Raw genomic sequence first — 6000 nt, 5'->3', positions numbered from 1 at the left:
ATAAAAGCCTTGCACTCTGGTCTCACTGTCACAACATTTTCCTGAAAACAATAGCTGTCATAAAGATGAGAAACCTGAGTCTGTAATCCGTTGTTATACTCACCACACAGTCGTGTGTATGACCAGAAACTCTTGCGCCACCAGTCCGTTAAAGAACTTCACATCACACAGAAAATCCACAATTTATAGCTCTGTGCTTCACTGCAGCAGGTGCTCTTCGAGATGGCAGCAGCTTTGAAGCAGGGTTGCCATATCAGATTATAATAAGTGACTTCGGGCTTGTTCTTCTGTAAAGTCACTTGTCAATTTTGGTAGTTGCGGGTTGCAGTTTTTTGGGCTTGTTTATAGTGTAGTTTCTTATTTGGTCTTGTTTCCTTGTGTTGTTTAAACCAGTGATTCTTAAACATTTTCATATCAAGGGCCACCAAATTACTATGCATTTCTCCACAGACCCCCCCAAACAAGATTTGAGTTGTTAAAATGTTACGATTCTTTTTTTTTTAAATAGCAGATCTACACACTCACAACGCGTATCGGCTGCTATTTTCAAATAGCCGTAGCCTAGTCGCTTCTTTTGGGCTTGTTTTCATAGACCTGGTAGCTTATTTCTCTCGCAGAATCTGGCAACGCTACTTTGGAGCCAAGAGAGCAGACTTATCAGGTGAGCTGCACACTTAATAATTTACAGCTAATCTCCCTTCAGTCTCTGAGACTGTCAATTGGGCAGTATCAACAACTAGACCACTAGAGAAAACAAGCAGAAACGCTTATCAGAAAACAAACCAGTTTATTTAATTTGATGATAAATGGATCAGCGTCTATCAGTTCTCTGGCCGGGGCTTTATGAAGAGAGAGAAGGAATAATAGAAAATAGTAAACAAATGGAAAAACGGGATAGGGCGCCTCCCTTGGTGATGTGGAGCAAAGCAGACAGTGGTTCCCAATCAACCAATATATGGAATACCCTTATGTCATCAATATGACGTGATAGTACTGACATCATAGACTGGCCTGGAACCATATTTGGGCATGACTGACATGGAAAACAAACATACAGAAATCTCCATATACGGGAATAAAAGGACTCCGACACTAACAGACGCGTACAACGGGTACTCTAACAATCAAAATCCCTTTGAAAAGTCCCTCTTGAAAGCTTTAGATGAGAAGTCAAACAGGTGACACCAGAAGGTTGTTAACTTGCATCCTTTATTGATGGCTAAATACACATTATGTTTTAGCAAATAAACATAAAACTGGGATTTATATTTTAAAAAGACAATTCAACTGATGAAATAAAAATTGACTAAATCCATGCAATAATACAGAAATGGTTAATATTCAATAACATTTGTATTTCAGACCCAAGGGAGATCAGTCCAGATCACAATGAAAACGCAGTAAAAAGAAGAATAGCAGAAGTAAAGTTAAGCATTTGCCTTCTTCTTGGGTTTGTTCTTCCTGGTCGTTTTAAACACTGGAGAATGCAGGAATTGTGTATCTGTGAATCGGTCTCCACGCCTCATTTTGCTAATAAAAGAGACAATCACAATTTAGGAATCTTGTGCATTAGAGTTCTGGGAAAACACTTGGTAGGCTACTCCTGTCGGGAAAAGCACTAAATAAATTACTTTCATCAGTATATTAATAAAATGCACTGTGGGTTATGCCATCCTTCATTCCTCGTTTAGGTCCTCACTTTAGATTACAGAATATACTTTATTGATGCCCAAAGAGGAAATTCATAATGTCACCAGCACAGAACACTAAGTTTAAAATGGACAAAAAGCAAATAAGAAGTAGACTAGGGGGGACAGCCACATCACACGCTAGTGGTTTCATGCTTTTATGAAAAAGTGAACGATTCACCTAAAATTTCGTACCAACTAAGCCAACGGACAATCAGGCCTTTATGAGATCTGTGCAGATGGCCCTTGTATGATGCATAGTTTTCTTTTTAAGTTACTTTGTGACAATCTCCAAAGAACTTTTTTCCTTTTCGATAACTACCTACAATAAATACCCAACAACCTACCAGTTGAGTGTCGGTTCCTTGTAATTTATAGTTACATGACGTCTCCTCCTTGAACGCAAGGCTGCATCACCGGAGGCCATGGTGTTGTCCTCACTCTCCCTCCCTGCTGTAGCAAACAAATTCAAATAAGCAATCTTGCCAACTGGAATCATATGATCCACACGTTTGGCTAATTAAGACTAGACTGCAAACCGCAATGAGGTGACATTACTGTCTACTGTATGATTGCTCAAAGTGTACTGCAACTCCAGTTTCCTCCAATAGTGGCCTGTATTAAAAGGTCTCCAATAATGGCTGACACAAAAACACATGCTGGTCCCAAATACAGATTGGGGAGAACAAACAAAGACGGTTGTTTGTACTAGTAATGTACAAGCGCCACAAGGTGGCTGTTAAATTTTATATAAGACCACAAGCAAGTGTCAGCATTTAGCTGATAGCATTGGATGTTGCATTAATGAGATGTGGATTTAGTTTTTATAAGAAATACCCCACAAATGTTTTGAACCATTTACCGGCAAACAGCACATGAATATGTATAGGTTGTCAACATATATTAGCCATTACAAGTCAGCTTACCTACAATTGTATTCTGTTTTATAACCATTACTATCCATGCAAGATATGGTGTTTTGGTATGAAACCCCAGATTTTAATTTAACCAGGTATCCTGTATCATAGCATAACTACGTGTCTGACATTGTTAACAAACAGCTTGAAAATACAACAAATTACAATATTTTAATTGTAGGTACATCTTGACCCAGCTATAGCAGTCGCGATAACACATCGCTCCAATGAACAGCAGCAAATCACTTTTGGCTGTCATTTATAGGCCCCTCAATGTGTGCTTAAAAGTTGGGGTAGATCGGATGCTGCGTTTTGGGCATTTCTTTAAAAAAAACTGACCATTTTGCTAACTTTTGAAGGCAGTCATAGACGAACGGAATATGAAGAATCTGAATGATGCACGTATTTCACATGACCCCCGATTTGTTAGTAGTAGTGCAAAAGAGTGTTTTCACTGTTTTGCAAAAAAAGATGGGAGATTGTAATTATTTCATTGTACAACCTATGGTTCAAGCATAAGCGGCCTGATACAGCACCACCATCATGCCGATTGGAAGAGTCTTCCTTGGCCAACTGGGAATGTGCATTACGCATGAAAAGTTTGACGCTGATCGGTCCAGCGGTTTGCAAGATTAGCTGCACACAGACGAAAACTTTATATTGATCAGTAAGCATGCATAACATCTCACCTGGAGATGCTTCATCTGGAATAACAGTTTCTCTGGCTGCAGTGAGCCCCTTTGGGACAGAGACCAGGCAGTCCAGTTCTGCACAGCTGACATCCACAGGTGTTCGCTCTGCCATGACACACGAGGAAATAAGATTATTAATTATTTAATGTTTTACATATACAATGATATAAATCAAATAGTCAACGAAAAGACCATATTGTAAATATTACCAATCCAAAGACATCATTGTCATCACTCCTGAAGGTCTAACCATATACAGAACAGAAATAAGTATTGATCAGAAAACATGTAGCATACAGTATGTACCACACCTGGTGATGCCGTTTTGCCTGTAGCAAAGTCATCGTCCAAAGGCAGTATTTCATGAGTGTTGCTACTCCAATCCTCTGAAATGCCTAGTTCTTCAGCAGAACACCTAAAAGTGTCCTGTGTTTCCTCTACGAATCCTTTATCATTGTGATCTATGGCTGGGAATGCAGGAAGATTTTGTTCATAATGTTGCTTCCCTACAATGGCATTTCCAACCGTTTCTGACTGTGCCGTCATATGACTGTATCCAGAACCTGGAATAATAAAGTCCTGCTCTGCAGTACTGGCTGGTACTAAGGCTGGTACACCGTTTGGAGAGGAACATCCATGGTTTGCTGGGACAACAAATATTTCTCTGCATCTTGGTTTGTCACTTATTCTTGAAAAGGCTCCAGTAAGTCTCCTTTCCCTCATACCTCCTTTATCTCTGGCCGTAGTGGTGTTAGTTACTGATTTTAATGTCACCCCTGCCATGACACACAGGATGAAATAAGATCACAAATATATCCAACAAAAACACCAGATTGTAAATATTACCAATCTAAAGACATTTTTGTGATCACTCCTTAAAGGTCTAACAACTTACAGAATAGAAATAAGTATTGATCAGAAAACAGTATACAATACAGTATGTTAGCACACCTGTAGATGCTTCAGCTGGAATTGCAACAGGCACTTCAAGCAATACTTCTCTGCTGAGGATCAAAGTACCAGAGTCTTCTGGAAACGCTCTCTCTGATAAGTGTTTTGCACTTTCTTTGGCTTTGGAGCTCTTCAACGTTTCTGGGGGGTCACATGCGTTGTTGTTCTTTGCCATTTTCAGATGGTCACTAGCCTGAGGCTGCCTTAATTTGGAGTTACGAGGGATAATACGACGTTGCACACATGGCTGGACCTCCTCTGTATAGTCGTCTTTCTGTAAGAAAGTACCAGTGGGCTTCCTCTGTGTTTCAGGGTTCCTCACTGCACAGTTACCACCACCTTGATCTGTAAAAGCTTTACTTTGCTTTCCAGAATTCACCACTTCTTTTCTTCCGACTGTATTCTTCTTTTTCTCTGTGACAGTTTGCATTATAAGAACAGTGTCCGATGCAGTCAGCTCCATGTCTGTGTCCAGGAGCATTGTGTTCCCTTGTTCAGCAGCAGATTTACAACCAGATCCAGACTGAGGTAATTCCTGTGATAATAGATCATAATTGAATTAAAACAAGAATGTAATATGAAATCCCCCACTCTCCTATCCAATTGGCCACTATTTGCACCCACTGGTGGCCCCAACTTTGAAAAGAAAAAAATTGTTAGAAATTAAATTGAAATATCCTTACATCATCTTGAGGGTCTGTTGTCGTGCGCACGTCATATAGGGTGTTGAGGCCTTTGAGGATGAGCATCTGTGGAAAGAACATGTCAAATACAAAATATGATGGCATGAAAGAAATCTCTTCTTTTGTCAACGCTGTGTGCCCACAAAAATCCTTCATGGGAGGCAGATTAGGCCATGTTCAATTCACATGACCGTTTCAGCCTGTACTGTATGATTAAACACAAGGTTGACTTAAACACAGTAACCTTGATACAAAGGAAATAATTTAACATTCTTGGAATCATTTACAAGCTCATTTACAGATAAATGGCTCTCTATAAGTAATTCCTTATTATAATATACCACAATGATTGTCAAAAATCATAATGGTGTAATGCAGTGGTTCTCAACGTGTGGTAAGGGGACCCCCAGGGGTCCTTGAAGGGGGTTCCGAGCAAAATTAGGTAATATCAGGCATGCAAACAGCCCCGAGGTGAAAAGGGTGACATCATGTTTTTTTTTCGGGTCAGGTGTCACACTATTGCCCTATTTGGATTCAAAACGGCTATTGTAGCTGAAAAGCTACAAGTTTGCATGTCTGTAATAGCATCAATATCAGTTTTACCACTTTAACCCTATAATACATCGGCTATCTGAAAATCGCTTATCTACAAGGTACACAGTGCGAAACATCATGGAGCTTGATGATATGCTATTTTCGAACAAATCTTGAAAAAGAAATTGAAACATGGAATATTTTTAATACATTTTAACAACCCTGGCACAAATTATTTGCAAATTGGAATCCGCAGCCATATACTGTACATATCAATTTGGGGGTCCTTGACATGAAATAGTTTCATGTCCTTGACATGAAATTTGGGGGTCCTTGACATGAAATAGTAGATAAAAAGAAACACTAACCAGCTTTCTCTCTTTGTGCCTCATGGTCGCCATATCAAAGTTCTGATCCACTACTAGTTTCTGCAGTTTAACAATTTGCATGTGCAGCTGTCTGATCTTCGTCCTCAGGGCAGCCAAATCCACAGCCAAGGCCTTATTGTTGGCCTTCAGGGAAACCTTGAAGAAGG

Source organism: Gymnoscopelus braueri, assembly GCF_963280865.1.
Source record: "Gymnoscopelus braueri genome assembly, chromosome: 18".
NCBI classification, from domain to species: Eukaryota; Metazoa; Chordata; class Actinopteri; order Myctophiformes; family Myctophidae; genus Gymnoscopelus; species Gymnoscopelus braueri.
The sequence above is the reverse complement of the archived record's forward strand: the minus strand, read 5'-3'. Positions refer to the sequence as shown.